The sequence below is a fragment of the Lathyrus oleraceus genome, chromosome 3 (assembly GCF_024323335.1).
Source record: "Lathyrus oleraceus cultivar Zhongwan6 chromosome 3, CAAS_Psat_ZW6_1.0, whole genome shotgun sequence".
Lineage (NCBI taxonomy): Eukaryota > Viridiplantae > Streptophyta > Magnoliopsida > Fabales > Fabaceae > Lathyrus > Lathyrus oleraceus.
In genome coordinates, this window is record NC_066581.1 from 102,730,701 (window position 1) to 102,746,919 (window position 16,219).

Genomic DNA, 16,219 nt, shown 5'->3' on the forward strand with positions numbered 1-16,219 from the left:
CAATCTTCAACTCAGCTAGATCCTCGATCGTTCCACTAAAAAACCTCAGCTAGATCCTTGATCGTACCACTGAACGTTATCTCGTTGATCCTTTAATCCAAAGAACAAGAATGATTATGTGTTGATGTTCTTGAAGAAAAGTGATTGAGAAGATGAAGAAGATGAAGTCTCTTTCAGGTTTCTATCTGCTCAACAACAATTGCTGCTACACACTGCTTTGATCTTGTGTTCAATTGTTTTTCCCTCTCAGAATTCGTTTCATGCCCTTCTGTCACAACATCTCTTATATATGCTAAAAACAGAAACTGTTAGAACATAAAACAGACTTATGCATTGATACATGAGGGTATGCATCGATGCATACTGTAAGATAAATGAGTTTTTGGTGAAATGAATTAAGCATGGATCGATGCATAATTCGTATGTATTGATGCATATGACATTTCCACTAACATGGATCGATGCATAATACGTATGCATTGATACATAGGGTGTTTCAACTACACATGGATCGATGCAAGGCTCGTATGGATCGATCCATAGAGCATTTTGCCTGTTCATGTGTCGATACATGACTCGTATGCATCGATGCATACTGAACAAAAAAGTTTTGTGATTTACAACATGCGGTATGGATCGATGCATAGGCTTATCTGTTGATGCATACTGACACAAAATGGATTTTATGAGTTATTTTGAGATATGTATCAATGTATGTCTTTATGTACAGTCATGCAACAATAGAATGGGATAAAAACACAATAAAAACACAAATTTATCATGTAATGTAATGCACAACCAACATTTGGATGATGATCACACAATTTGCTATCATTCAAAATTAATTCAAAGTAAAGAATTTTCTCACAAACTCCCCCTTTTTGATGATGGCAAATTCTTGGCAAGATGTGTGATACTCCCCCTGAGTTTGTGCATATCTTCATTTCTCCCCCTTTGTCAACATCAAAAAGAGAAAGAACCAGGTTTATCAAGGCAACATGTTGTAACAGAATATGGCAAAAGGATTGATAAAAGAGCTAGCAGTCACAAAGAAGGAAGCTTCAAAGTAAAGAATCACTCACAAAGAATGACAAACACGGGCAATAACAGTAGAGATAAACAGAAGGTAAAAAGCATTTAAGTAATAGAGCGAGTTTAAGAATTACATAAGCTAAGCCATATATTGTGCAACAATTCAAATAAAACTTGAGCGATATGAGATGAAATGCAGTGAAATGAAATGATGATGGGTTAATGGGGATTGTGGCCACCACAGGACTCCTCATCATCTCTATCAGGATCTCTGTAGCTTGGCGGAGGCGGAGGAGGAGGCATTGTGTCTGGATTTTGGCCCATGAAGGAGTAGAGCCTAAAACGGTCCTGAACTTCAGTACTTCTAAATCTGTCCATAATACCAGGATTTTCACGGCAGTCGTCCATAAAGCCAGACATTTCATTATAGAAAACTTGGTGCCACTTAACCAAGTCTTGGTGCCAAGCGTATTGATTCTGATACATTCGTGTATGCTCATCATGCCAGTCACGATGCTCCTTGTGCCACTCATTTTGTTGGACATTCCAATACCGTGCCTCCTCATGACGTTCTTTGTTGGCAATTTCCATTTGTTGAAGCATATGAGTGATGTCTGCAGTAGGTGTTGAAGATGTAGTACCACCGGAGAACGGAGGGGCCGTAGGTTCAGGTACATAGTTAGTTGGAGACCACCTTCGTGGCACCCAATCTCCCCAACCAGCATTGACCTCAGCTTGAGGCACATCTTCTTCATGCGCATCCTGCATTTCTTCATCAGGCTGATCTTCAACGACATAGATTCGTTCAGAAGGCAAGTCAAAGTTGTAGATTCTTGTTTTGGATTTTCTTTCGAAGAAGTAGAAGCATTTACGGTCCTTGTCCCACCGATATCCCATATGCGATAGGGTGGAAGAGTCAAACTCTTGAGCAGCAGATGGAGATAGGAGAGGAACAGAAGGAATTGCAACATTCCAAAACTTAAGTATTTTCATTATTTGAGAAGCATAACCTAGAGCAATATTTTTGGAGTTGTTGCGCACGAAAAATAGACGTTTTACAAAGTAATTTGCCCAATTCAAGGGAACCTTACTTTGCAGAATGTATAGAAGGTGTATGCTTGCTCTGTCCAACCGAGAATGTCCACTGTTTGTTGGACGCAGAATGTGTGTGATAATCCAGTGAAGAATACGCGGAGTTTGCTTAATCATACCAGACGTGACGTGTTCATCCTCACTCAGCGGTCTGTCTATCTTTAAGATGGATGGAGTAAATTCCTTCATGTCAAATTCAGTATCAAAGTGCAGGTCATGCCAGGACTTGAAGTTTAGCGACGAAGACGGAATTTGAAACAATGTTTCCCAATCATTTGCTTCAAACGTATATGTTCTGACGCCGATAGAACACCTAAACATATAGCCTCTACCAGATTGTAAACCAGCATAAAAGGCCCGGATGAAATCCTCATGGTAATCATCCTTTGTAGACAGAAATGACCCAAGTCTTTGTGCATGTAGAAGTTCAACCACATCATTTAGATGCAGATGAATAGCATCAGTTTTATCAAAGACATGGGGTTTCATCACTAACCTTGTCTTGAAGGATTCCTCAAATTCAGCAGTAATTGCAGGATGGAGTAAGTCTAAGGCATTTGGAGGAACATCTGGGGGCTGCTGAGAAGTACCGGCTGTGTCCTTTCCTTTTCCTTTTCCCTTTGCTCTGGATGGAATAGTGCGTGGAGGCATGGTGATGAGAGATTTAGGGTTTTAGAGTGAGTGATAATGAGGAAGATTAGGGTTAGCCGCTGGTTTTGGGGTTTATGAGTACAGATGATATGAGGTCTTGAGATAGGAAGTGATAAGGGTGGCTGATGTGTCGATGCATGAGAGAGAAAAAATTTATTTAATTCAAATAGCATCAGTATGTGTCGATGCAAATGGCCATGGATCGATGCATATAATTCATTTTTGTTGATAACAGATCTATGTATCGATACATGCGATGGATGCATCGATGCATCCTGAACCAGTTTTTTTTATAAAAAAAAATTGAAATCCAAAGTATATGGATCGATGCATACATGTTTGGATCGATGCATACTGATGCCAAACCAGATTTTAATGAATTGTTATGCAGGATGGATATGCATTATGCACTATGTCATGATGGTTATGCCCAAGAAAGATTCATAAGTCAGATTTTTAATGTGCAAACGATATAGGCAAACAATATATGCAACCAAATTTATATCAACGAGAGTAAAAACATTTGTTCTAACATACACAACCACTTAGTAGTAACAGAATTGTAGAAAGGAGTGATATTACCTCTGTTGACAAAATCTTGTGATGGATAAATGACATCTAAAACATATCTTATCAACCAAGGTGAGGCATAATATAATTAAGAGTTAACATGCTTAAGACATCAAATGAGAAAGATCTAAGATCCCTAATTCACGACGAATGTTGAAGAACGGTTCCGTTGCCAAAGGTTTAGTGAATATATCAGCAAGCTGATTTTTGGAGTCAACGTGCTCAAATACAACGTCTTCTTTTTCAACATGGTCGCGAAGAAAGTGATGTCTAATCTCTATGTGTTTAGTGTGTGAGTGTAAAACAGGGTTTTTAGTAAGGTTTATGGCATTAGTGTTGTCACATTTTATAGGAATACGTTTGAGTTGAATGTTAAAGTCTTGTAGTTGTTGCTTTAGCCATAAAATCTGAGCGCAACAACTACCGGCTGCAACGTATTCTGCCTCTGCAGTTGACAAAGCCATAGAAACCTGCTTTTTGCTATGCCAACTTACCAAGGAATTTGAAAACAGGTGACATGTACCACTTGTGCTTTTCCTATCTGATTTGCAGCCAGCAAAATCAGAATCGGAGTAACCTACTAAACTACAATCACTTCCTTTGGAATACCAAAGCCCATATTTAGATGTTCCATGAAGATATCTAAATATGCGCTTAACAACTTTTAGGTGTGATTCTTTAGGATTTGATTGATATCGTGCGCACATACAAACACTAAACATGATGTCGGGTCTAGAAGCAGAAAGATACAAGAGAGATCCAATCATACCTCTGAACTTTTTGACATCTACACACTTACCATGCTCATCCTTATCTAGATTTCCGTTGGTAGGCATTGGGGTGTCAATTGATTTTGAGTCATTCATTCCAAAGCGCTTGAGTAGTTCTCTGCAGTATTTTGTTTGACATACTGCTGTGCGCTCATCAAGTTGCTTTATTTGCAGTCCTAGGAAGTAATTCAGCTCCCCCATTAGACTCATCTCAAATTCACCCTGCATAACCTTAGAGAATTCTTCGACCAAGTGTATGTTAGTTGAACCAAAAATTATATCGTCTACATAAACTTGAACTAAAAGAATGTGCTTCCCTTTGTGTTTAATAAAGAGAGTATTATCCACTTTACCTCTTGAATATCCATGATCAATTAGAAATTTGCTAAGCCTTTCATACCAAACCCGAGGGGCTTGTTTAAGACCATACAAAGCTCGTTTTAATTTGTAAACATAATCTGGATTTTCAGCATTCTCAAAACCGGGAGGTTGTGAGACATACACCTCTTCATTTATGACACCATTTAGAAACACACTCTTTACGTCCATTTGGTAAAGCTTAAATTCATTTGAACACGCATAGGCAAGCAAGAGACGTATAGCTTCAAGGCGAGCAACTGGAGCATAAGTTTCCTCATAGTCTATGCCCTCCTCTTGGTTATACCCTTGTGCTACTAAATGTGCCTTGTTCCTAGTAATCACTCCGTTTTCATCAAGCTTATTTCTAAAAACCCACTTAGTACCTATGATATGATGATCTCGCGGACGAGGGACAAGTTCCCAAACGTCATTTCTTTTAAATTGATTAAGCTCTTCTTGCATGGCCATTAGCCAAAATTCATCAATCAAGGCCTCTTTGGCATTTTTAGGTTCTACTTGTGAAACAAAAGCGAAGTGAGAACAAAAATTACTTATCTTAGAACGGGTCATTACTCCCTTTGAAATGTCTTCCAAGATGTTGTCTATCGGATGATCTTTTGAGGACTTCCAAGCTGTTGGAAGATCATTCACTTCAGCTGTCTTTTCTTCCCCATCTTCTTCATGACTAGTATCTTCCTCCTTCTCATGGGCAGCTGTTTTGGATTGATCAGTTTCCTTAACAGCTTCTTTGAGTATGTCTTCTATAGATACACCTGCGTCATCAAAAGAAATACCTTTTCCGACATTTTTCGGATAAGACTCATCAAAAGAAACATGGACAGATTCTTCAACTGTAAGTAAACGCTTATTATACACTCTATATGCTTTACTTGATAGTGAGTATCCAAGAAAGATACCTTCATCTGCTTTTGCATCAAACTTCCCAATATTTTCCTTACCATTATTCAAAACAAAACATTTACAACCGAACACGTGAAGATGTGACAAGTTTGGCTTTCTTCCTTTTAAAAGCTCATAAGGGGTTTTATTTAAAATTGGACGAATTAAGATCCTGTTTAAAACATAACAAGTTGTGCTAACAGCATCAGCCCAAAAGTATTTTGGTAATCCACCCTCATTTAGCATTGTTCTTGCCAACTCCTCTAAAACACGATTTTTACGCTCCACAACGCCATTTTGTTGTGGAGTTCGAGGAGCTGAAAAGTTATGCTCAATACCATACTTGTCACAATACTTATCAAAGTGATAATTTTGAAAATCACCACCATGATCGCTACGGATTGTAACTATTTTGGAATTCATTTTGTTTTGGGACAGATTTGCAAAATTCTTAAAAGCAGAAAAAGTTTCATCTTTGCTATGAAGGAATATAGTCCAAGTAAATCTAGAATAGTCGTCAACAATTACAAAACCATAGTAATTTCCACCTAAGCTCTTTGTCCTAGAAGGTCCAAAGAGATCCATATGGAGAAGCTCAAGAGGTCGTGAAGTTGAAATTATATTTTTTGATTTAAAAGAGACTCTCGTTTGCTTTCCCATTTGGCAAGCGTCACATAGGTGGTCTTTTGAAAATTTTATTTTTGGAAGACCAACTACTAGATCCTTAGATACAACCTTATTAAGCAAATCAAAATTAACATGTGCTAAACGTCTATGCCAAAGCCAAGAATCATCATTCAAGGTGACTAGACATTTAGTACTTGTTAAAGATACATCAAAAAGGTCAAGCATATAGATGTTGTTTACTCTTACACCCTTAAACACAACGTTCTGTTCAGCATGTTCAATTATGCAGCAAGTTTTTGTAAAAGAAACTTTATAGCCCATGTCACATAATTGACTTATGCTTAACAAATTGTGTTTAAGTCCCTCTACTAGATGGACATTAGAAATAGTAGTGGTGGAGGGATTACCTACACTACCTTTGCCGAGTATAGCTCCTTTGTTATTGTCTCCATAAGTAACATATCCCTTCTTCTTTGCCTTGAAGTCTATAAAAAGCGATATGTCACTGGTCATGTGCCTTGAGCAGCCGCTGTCAAGAAACCACCTTCTATCTGCGGAAGCAAGGCACTCATCCTACAATATCAAAAGAGAGAAGTTGGTACCCAATTTTCATTGGGTCCAAGTGGGTAAGTGCTAACATGGTTGCCTTTTGGCTTCCATTGATAAATACCTTTAGGAACAAGAAATCTCCTAAACTTGCATTTCTCAATGGTATGGCCAGCACGACAACAATAATGACATAAACCATGATGATGTGGTTGTTTATTCTTGTTCATTAAATCCTTTGGAATGAAAGAGTATTTTGCATATGGTGGATTTAACGACTTCTTAAACAACCTAGAGTCAACGGCATAAGTAACCTTAGGTTGCAACGCTTTTTCTAATTTGACCTTAAGAGTGTTTACCTCTTTTTGCCAAATATGACAAGCTTCACAATACCTAACTTTACTACATCCATCAATGTCAATATCTTTTGAATTTTCTGCAATACTAGCTTTCAACGCTTCTAAATCGTTTTCAACTTTGTATACTTTACCTTCCAAAAATGAAAAAAATTGTTTATCGGAAGATAGTCTTTTAAAAGCATCTACAACTTCGTTATGCAGTTTTTCAAAAGCTATTTTTAGTTCGGAAAAAGGCATAGAAGAGAAATTATTGTAATAGGCTTGTTTTACCTTTTTGTCATTGTTTTTCTTCTTGTGGTAGGGCAGATTTTTGGTGTGAGCCATAAGGCACAGATTTGCGGTTTCATCACTATCACTTGAGTTTTGTGTGCTTGATGAATCACTATCACTTTCCCATGCAATGTAAGCTCTTCTTTGTTTGTTGTACCCTTTTGGTGAAGCTTTTCTTTGATCCTTATGTTTCATAGGACAGTCTGTTTTGTAATGTCCAGATTTACCACAATTAAAGCAAGATCCTCTTCCTCTATTCCTCTTATTCTCTTCCTGTTTCGCATCTGTAGATTGTCTTCGAAACTTTATGAGGTTTTTGTCGGAATGCTTGACCCCATTCTTTCGAATGAATCTATTATATCTCCTTACAAACAGTCCCATTTCCTCATCATCCGAATCTTTGTCACTACTTGAATCATTTTCACTTTGCTCTTTTCGTGAGGACTTAGAGCTAGAGGCCAGAAGAGCTATTGGCTTCTTCTCTCCCTCTTTGTCTCTTTTCTTCTCCTTTTCCTTCTTGCTTTTGTTCTCATATTTTTCAAGACTTTCCAATGCTTGCTGATGTTCTTCCAGCTTTCCAAACAGAGTTGTAATCGTAAGTCTCGTTAGATCGTTGGCTTCCTTAATCGCTGTTACTTTAGGTTGCCGTTCCCTGCTAAGACACCTGAGAATTTTATTAGTAGCAATTTCATTGGAAACAGGTTTTCCAAGTGCATTCAACCTATTTGTGAGATGAGTGAATCTCTTTTGCATGTCGGAGATAGATTCTCCTTGTTTCATGCGAAAGAGCTCAAACTCTTGATTTAGTGTGTTAATGCGGGACTGTTTTACTTCAGTAGTACCTTCATGGGCAACTTCTAAAGCGTCCCACATTTCTTTAGCTGTCGTGCAATGGCATACCCGATAATACTCATCAACACCAAGTGCTGAAATTAGCATGTTTCGAGCTCTCCAATCACATGACCACTTTTTCTCATCTTTCTCATTCCAATCATCTTCTGGTTTAGGAACTATGGCGCCAGCCGCATTTGTCATAGTGATTTGAAAAGGACCATTTTCAATGGCAGCCCATACTAGCCTATCCACAGAATTTATATGAACTCGCATGCAGTCTTTCCAGTAGCCGTAATTTTCACCGTTGAAAATAGGCGCTCTATTATACGCCCCCTTTGGTTCAGAATCCATACTGTTACAGGCAGCCACAGAGCACCAGCGAACCAGGCTCTGATACCACTTGTTAGACGGTGTGGCTAGTGATCGAGAGGGGGGGGGGGTGAATAGATCACCTCTTTAAAATTAAACGAATTTAATGTTTTATCAGAGTTTTTAAAGTTGGCGGAAAATTTCAGTCCCGAATCGACTTCCGTCTATTCTGAACCGCTACTAGAAAACCGGACACGTGAGTTTAATGCTGGATTTGGATAAGAATGACAGAACTATTAACACCAGAATTTTAGCCAATTGAATGCACCTATCATTAAAGTCTATTTCCAATGAATAAAACCTAACTAACAATTTTGTCAAACAGTTGGTGTGTATGTAATCAATAATGAACAACAGTGGAGTTTAGTTAAAGAAGTTTTGCCACTGCTGTCTTGCAAAAGGTACAATCACCACACACTAACTGAATTTGCAAAACTGTTGGAAACGTAAAGAGGAGTAAGGGAAGAATACAATACGCAGAGATTTGGTAAGGAAGTTCCCCACGTCGTCCTCGCGTGTGGGTACGTCTCCCTCTCAATTTCAAATGAAATTGAGAACTTTGATTATCAATTATGCCGAATTCGTTGATACAAGGTTATGATACAAAGACAGAATTCTAAATTCCAAGAACTTCTTCTTGTATGAAACCTCCACTTGATCTGAGCACGATCAAGAATTTCCTGCACGAAATTGCAAACAATTCACCGGTTCCACGACCTGCTTGCGAAATCCCCCGATCTCCAAACGCAACGTTGTGGCTGAATCTGTTCTGCAAACGTGACTAACAAACCCGCAAGAACACTCCAGTTCTTGAAGGACAAACCAGTAGGTTTTTCCTCGAAACCCCATTCAATCTTCAACTCAGCTAGATCCTCGATCGTTCCACTAAAAAACCTCAGCTAGATCCTTGATCGTACCACTGAACGTTATCTCGTTGATCCTTTAATCCAAAGAACAAGAATGATTATGTGTTGATGTTCTTGAAGAAAAGTGATTGAGAAGATGAAGAAGATGAAGTCTCTTTCAGGTTTCTATCTGCTCAACAACAATTGCTGCTACACACTGCTTTGATCTTGTGTTCAATTGTTTTTCCCTCTCAGAATTCGTTTCATGCCCTTCTGTCACAACATCTCTTATATATGCTAAAAACAGAAACTGTTAGAACATAAAACAGACTTATGCATTGATACATGAGGGTATGCATCGATGCATACTGTAAGATAAATGAGTTTTTGGTGAAATGAATTAAGCATGGATCGATGCATAATTCGTATGTATTGATGCATATGACATTTCCACTAACATGGATCGATGCATAATACGTATGCATTGATACATAGGGTGTTTCAACTACACATGGATCGATGCAAGGCTCGTATGGATCGATCCATAGAGCATTTTGCCTGTTCATGTGTCGATACATGACTCGTATGCATCGATGCATACTGAACAAAAAAGTTTTGTGATTTACAACATGCGGTATGGATCGATGCATAGGCTTATCTGTTGATGCATACTGACACAAAATGGATTTTATGAGTTATTTTGAGATATGTATCAATGTGTAATACCCCAAAATTTACCCTTCATTTTTATCCAAAAAAAAATAAAAAATAAAATTAAATAAATAATTAAAATATAACAAATTATTTTGGACTTGGGTCTCCCTCATTCCAAGCCCACAAGTCCACGAAAATCAGCTATAAATATAAGAGTTTCAGTAGGGTTTCAGACACTTGGAAATTCCCTGAGAAATAGACTTGGAGTTCACGTGGAGTTTCAAACCTAGGAACTACTCTGCAGCAACCTTCGGGCAGCCCCGAGAAGTTCATTCCGCCTCGCGCAAACCCTAAACGTTACTTCGCCAATCCGGCCTTGCCTTCCAATTTTAACAGGTCTCTCATCAGGTATGCCTCTGTTCCTATTACTCTATGCCTCGGGTTGAATACTGAATATATGAGGTAACCTCAGGCTTGGCCCACAGGGTTATATTTGTGTATGAATATGTGATTTATGCCTTGACTGTTTAACAATTTCGTTTATGAGGTGAATGCCATAGGATCTGGAATCTTTAACATCGTGCAGGTACCAATGGGAAATCCAAATCCCGCAGGTGCTCGCTAGCCGCTTCGCTAGGCGAGCATGCAGCGAAGCTTCGCTAGGCTTTCGCTAGGCGAAGCAGTCGCGAATGTGACAGTATCTGCTTTATTCCGTTTTGTTCTAACCTGTTCTTTGTGTTGCCATGGCCTTGTTATCTTTTGATTTCATCCTGTTTGCCTAACCCCTTTTGTTGAGTTTTTGTGAGAGCTCACATATTCTCGCAGGGATACCCTCCGGAGGTTTATTCCGATTTCCCGTACTGATTGGTTTTCTTTGATGGCATCTGTCGCATCCTGCGAAAAAAACAACCGGCGAGACTCAAAATAAATACACACAGAGCCGCCACTGCGCGTTATTTATCCCAAGATAGGGAAAGGAAACGCTCAGAGAAACCTGGAAAGGAAATGGTCTTGCGACCAGAGAGAAAGGGTAAGGGAGTCGGTTACGCAAGGGGAAGGTATTAGCACCCCTCACGTCCGTCGTACTCGACGGGATCCACGTTCTAGAAAGATAAGGTTGCTATAAACATACATCACACACACACACACAGGGAACGCAGGTGGGGTTAAGAAGAAAGGGCTCGATAAGGTATCGCACCTTATGCCTACATATCTTGTCTGGAACAAGAATCAGAGCCACTGTAGTTCGGCTTACGCACGCCAAACAACACAAAACAATCAAACATATGGCAAACATGGAGCCCGACAACCACTGGATGGAATTACGTCGGCATCCGAACCAAAACGCACTCAACAGGGCAAACGTGGAGCCCGACTGCCAATCACTGGGCTTACGTCGACATCCGAACCCAACATACAATCAGATAACAACAAATACAAACAAACACACGCAAAAAAGAAAAAGGTTGCCCGGAGTGGTCTCGCACGACCACCTGCCTACATACCTCGTCTGGCACGAGGATCAGGGCGATGTAGTTCCCCTGAAAGGGACTAAATTGCTAACCAGAAACCGGGGAAAGACACGCGACTAGGGAGCTGAGACTCGAGCCTAATGTTGTCATGCATCGTTTACCCTAAGTTCGGTTTTCTGTCCTACTTGCATAAGCAAACTAACCTAACCAGGAAAGAAGCTAGCACACAAGCATACAATCATATCATACATCAAATGAGAACAGGCATCTCAAACAAGCATGTCAATCAGATATTCACAGAGCACGCGCTATAACCACACAAGGGGCTCAATCAATGGGGTTTGACCGCCGAAGCGAGTCGTCTGTACAGGCTGGTTTTGCTCTTAACCTTGCCATTACGAGGCTAAGGTGAAGCAGATGAAAGGATGAAGTGAGGATGAGACCTCACAGCTCTTATCCCTAACCAGGGAGAGCTGACAAATGAGCATGGGTCCAGAATAGGGGAACCCTTTTATACTCGATGACTCTGACACAACGGATCTTGGGCTTTTGATCTCAATGCTACAACCATGTAATGGGAGCAAGGAGAAGACTCAACTGAATAGTGGGGGACAGGTTGCTTGTCCCTACCTTCCACCAATTGCCTTACTTGAAGGGCTTTTCCTGCTTGGCTTAAAAATAAACATACACAAGCATTGCCTCTTAAGGAGGACTTCAGACAATTTGCCCGGCCCGGTAACAGCCGGGTCTCCAGACTACATGAAGTAAGAAGGTTATACCTCAAATGCAAGTTGCTTAAGCAAAGCAAAGCAATAGTTCACAAGGAACTGAGCAACTAAAGTACCTGGAAACAATCAAACTCAGTCAGTACTCAATCAGACAAACTGTAAAGCAAACAGTTAAACAGCTCAAACAATACAACACAAAACAAGCCCAAGGCTTAAGCCCAAGCTCCAACACCTACAAAACAAGGTTATGTTAGTGTACAAACATCCACAACATCAATTAAAATCAACTTATATCATTCTCCATGTACATTATGCTTTTGATCCTGAAAAACCAAGCAAACATTAGCAACTAGACCACTAGGCCAAGCCTAGGGTCCCAAAGCAAGAAAAAAGTTAAAACAGCAAGGTATCCACCATCCAAAATCAAATTAACATCAAACAAGAGCAAACATCATTGGTCTCATGTTTATATCATCCATCATGTTCAATTCATGCACAAAAGAAGTCAAATGATGCCAAATGAACCACCAAGCATACAAACAGAAGTATTGCATTCAAATCTATACCAAAACACATCCAAAAATTCTCAAATTAATTACACCTAAACAGGGGTCAATCAAGGTCTACCATGTCAAATTTGAGCTCAATTGGGCAAATGGAACCATGTCAATGAAAATCAACAAAAACAGACACAATTACATGCTTCAATTCACACCATCAATGCATACATCCACTTCAAAAATTAATATCTCATTGAAAACTAAAAAGAAATGGATGAGACCAAAACAGGGAGGTCCTAACATGGGTCTAGTTCATGCATATCAAATTTCATGACCATACAATACAATATGAGGATTTCCCAATCAATCTACCAACATGTATCACATGAGCTTGCAATTTCAACAACCAGAAATGAAAAATCATGATCAATTAGAAAAGGCAGTGAAAAATTCTACAAAAATTCATACAACATCCTAACATATCAACAAGTCATCAAGAAAAATTTCAGCCAATTCCAACATGCATAGGTCATCCAATTAAATTCAACAAGTTGACATCAAGAGGTGTGACACAAATTGTCACACCTAAGTTCCAGAATTTTCTGCTCTCTAACCAGGTATCAAAAATTCATGAAATTTACATATAAATAATCCTCAATGAGTCAAGAACCACCACAAAAATTTTCAGCCATTTATTTTATGATATGAGCATTCCATGATCAAATTGGTAGAATGTGTCAAAAATGGATACATGTGAAAAAAGTCTAAGTCAAACAAGATATTTGCCATGCACAACTTTGACCAATAGGTCAAAAAAAACCTACACTCAACAAGGAAGCTATAGAAAAAATTTCCATATTTTTAGGATTTTTCTCCTATTTTTTATGAATTTTTTAAGGTGTTAAATATTTTTTTAGAAATTAAACGAATTAATTATAATTAATGAAATTAGCAATGGCAGTATGGTAAATATTATGGACCAGTCCACTTTCATTTTTTCGTTGTCAGCTCGCCATTGGTTGTTTTGGGAGGGAAACACCATTTGAAAAGATGCACTGAATCAAATGAATTGAACGAGCCTTTTTTCCAGGAACTGCTTTCTTCTTCGCGCGGCAACATGTTCTTGGAACGGTAAATGCGGTTTTGCTCATTTCATCACCAAAATTAACAAACTAATAACCGTTGGAAAGGTCTCCTAACGTAGAATCCGAATATCATCATGATTTTGTCTAACTGTCTCTAAGTTTTCTGGATCGAGCATTTTAGGTTTTCACTTCAAAGTTTCAAATCGCGATATCTCAACCTATGATTATCCATTCCTAAAACTACAAGCATCATTGCATTCTACATCAAACATACTTTCAAACGCACATAACAATTCACTAATCCATGAGATTCGAAAAGTTACCTCGATTCGAAGACAGTGATGAATTTGAAGATGTTTGCACTTCCTTTACCAAAACAGATGCAGCATATGCTCCAAGAAGTTGAATGATATGATCAGGTTCGATTTAGGTTGCTTCTAATGCACAAAAGCTTGATTCACCATTGATGGAGCAAACTTGGACAGTCGTGTTTTGGAGCTCCTTTGATCTCGCCTTGCCAAAACAGTTGGAGTATGAGAGGAATGAAGATCAACACAAAAAGAATCTTCGAAATTGATGAAGAAATGAAGAAGTTCTTTGGATTTTGGTGTGATGTGTTCTTGAGTGTTCTTGAGTGTTCTTGAGAGAAGTTGAGAGAATGTGAGAGATTTTTAGATCTGAATTCTTGGTGATTGTGATTCCAGTTATGATTATGGAGTGATTTTGATTATATATGTGAGCTTAATCATTCACTAATCAAGTTAATTAGTTAAATGGTAATGTTAAGTGAAAGTGTCATTTTCAAAGGAGGGGTAAAATGGTCAATTCCTTTAGACAGCTCATGCCAGCTCAAAATTGGTTCCAACATGTCCAAAACACCATATGTGAAGTGTAGAAACAATTCCCATTGCAATTGGTCATGTATTTCTCAAACTCACCATGTATTTGCAAAATGTCCATTTTTGTCATTTCCATTTTTCAAGACAAAACTCAAACCATGTGCATTAACCATGAAATGAATATTCAAACACACTTAAAATGCCATTCCTGAGGTGTTGGAAAAAGTCCCATTCAAAAATTCCCAATATTTTGACATTTGGACAATTTTGCCCCTGGTCCAATTCAGCCGTCCAGTTGAAAAGTGACTTTTTGCCTGGGCCATTTTTGGGAAAATCCAATGATGCACTCTCAAAGTACATGTCAAATGGAGTTTGTGCATATAAAGAACTTGCAATTTGGACAAAGTATGTGGTAGTTATGGCCTCCTGATTACGGGTCTTTTCTGAAATTCACTGAGCCATATCTTGCAAACCACACATTGGATTTTCAAGTTCTTGGACTTTTTGGAAAGGTGAGAACAAGATCTACATCTGTCATGTTGAACAATTTTTCATTTGAAGCTTCCTTGGACTTCTGTTTTTGAGGTCAAAAACTTTCCATTTTTGGAAACTTCAGTTACAAGTCACTTTCTATTTTTGGCAGTTTTTGTCCTGACTTGATTTTCTTCATTCTTAAGCCTCGAGATGTCATTTAACACTTGTTCCAACATGAATGAAGTGTGTCTAACTCATCTCCACCTCCAAATCCATCAGATCATGTACAGTTGACCACAGTTGACTTTTCATCTGATAGATGAATCTGGCAATGCATAGATCAATTTGAACCCCAATCTTCAACTGAAATGGCTCAAGGGTGATACCCTAGTCTCAATAAGCACAATATAATCACAAAATGAACCCCATAATCATCACAAATCCCATCTCCTGATCCAGCCCTGATTGGCCCAATACAACTGATTAGGGTTGACCAGTGGTCAAAACCCTAATCTCAAGGAATCTTCTTCAATCTTCTGATGACACCCAATCATGATGATGATGATGTATCAATTCAAACAAGATGAAGACCAATATCCTTGGAAATCATGAAACCCTAATTCACAGTCCAATCCTCAGATGGCCCATGATCAGTCATTAAACCCTGGCTTGCACCTTCTGACTTCCTATCTCCTGATCAAGACTTGGGAAGATAGCTTGCACACTGTAACCACATGATATGCAATATGAAATGCCTAAAGTCCTAAGATGACATGCAAATATGTTAATGCTAGTCCCAAGAGAGGAGGGCAAATTTTGAGGTGTTACAGCTGCCCCTATTCAATCCACTGTGAACCTGTCGATACGAAATAGCCTCGGCTTTCGGATGATCAGGATGAAGAGTGATTGAATACCAAGAACAGACGAACAATTTGCACTCTGATGGGATAATAATTAACAACGCCTGTCAGCATCGGCGAAGAAACAAACTCTGAACAACGTCGACCTGGATACCAAAATAAATGGTAACACAGGGATAACCATGGCCTGAACACCACACATCCACGCGGGATTCTCATTCTTTTTTTGCTTTTCTTGAACCCCGAAATTTCTGCTTGTGCAAACGATCCTCGGACCTCTGCATTTGAACCCCGGAAAATGCCTCAGCACTCCTTCTTTGCCAAAATAAATGAACCCCGATCTCCGATTTGAACCCCAGTCGCCTGACGATAACTCTCGATC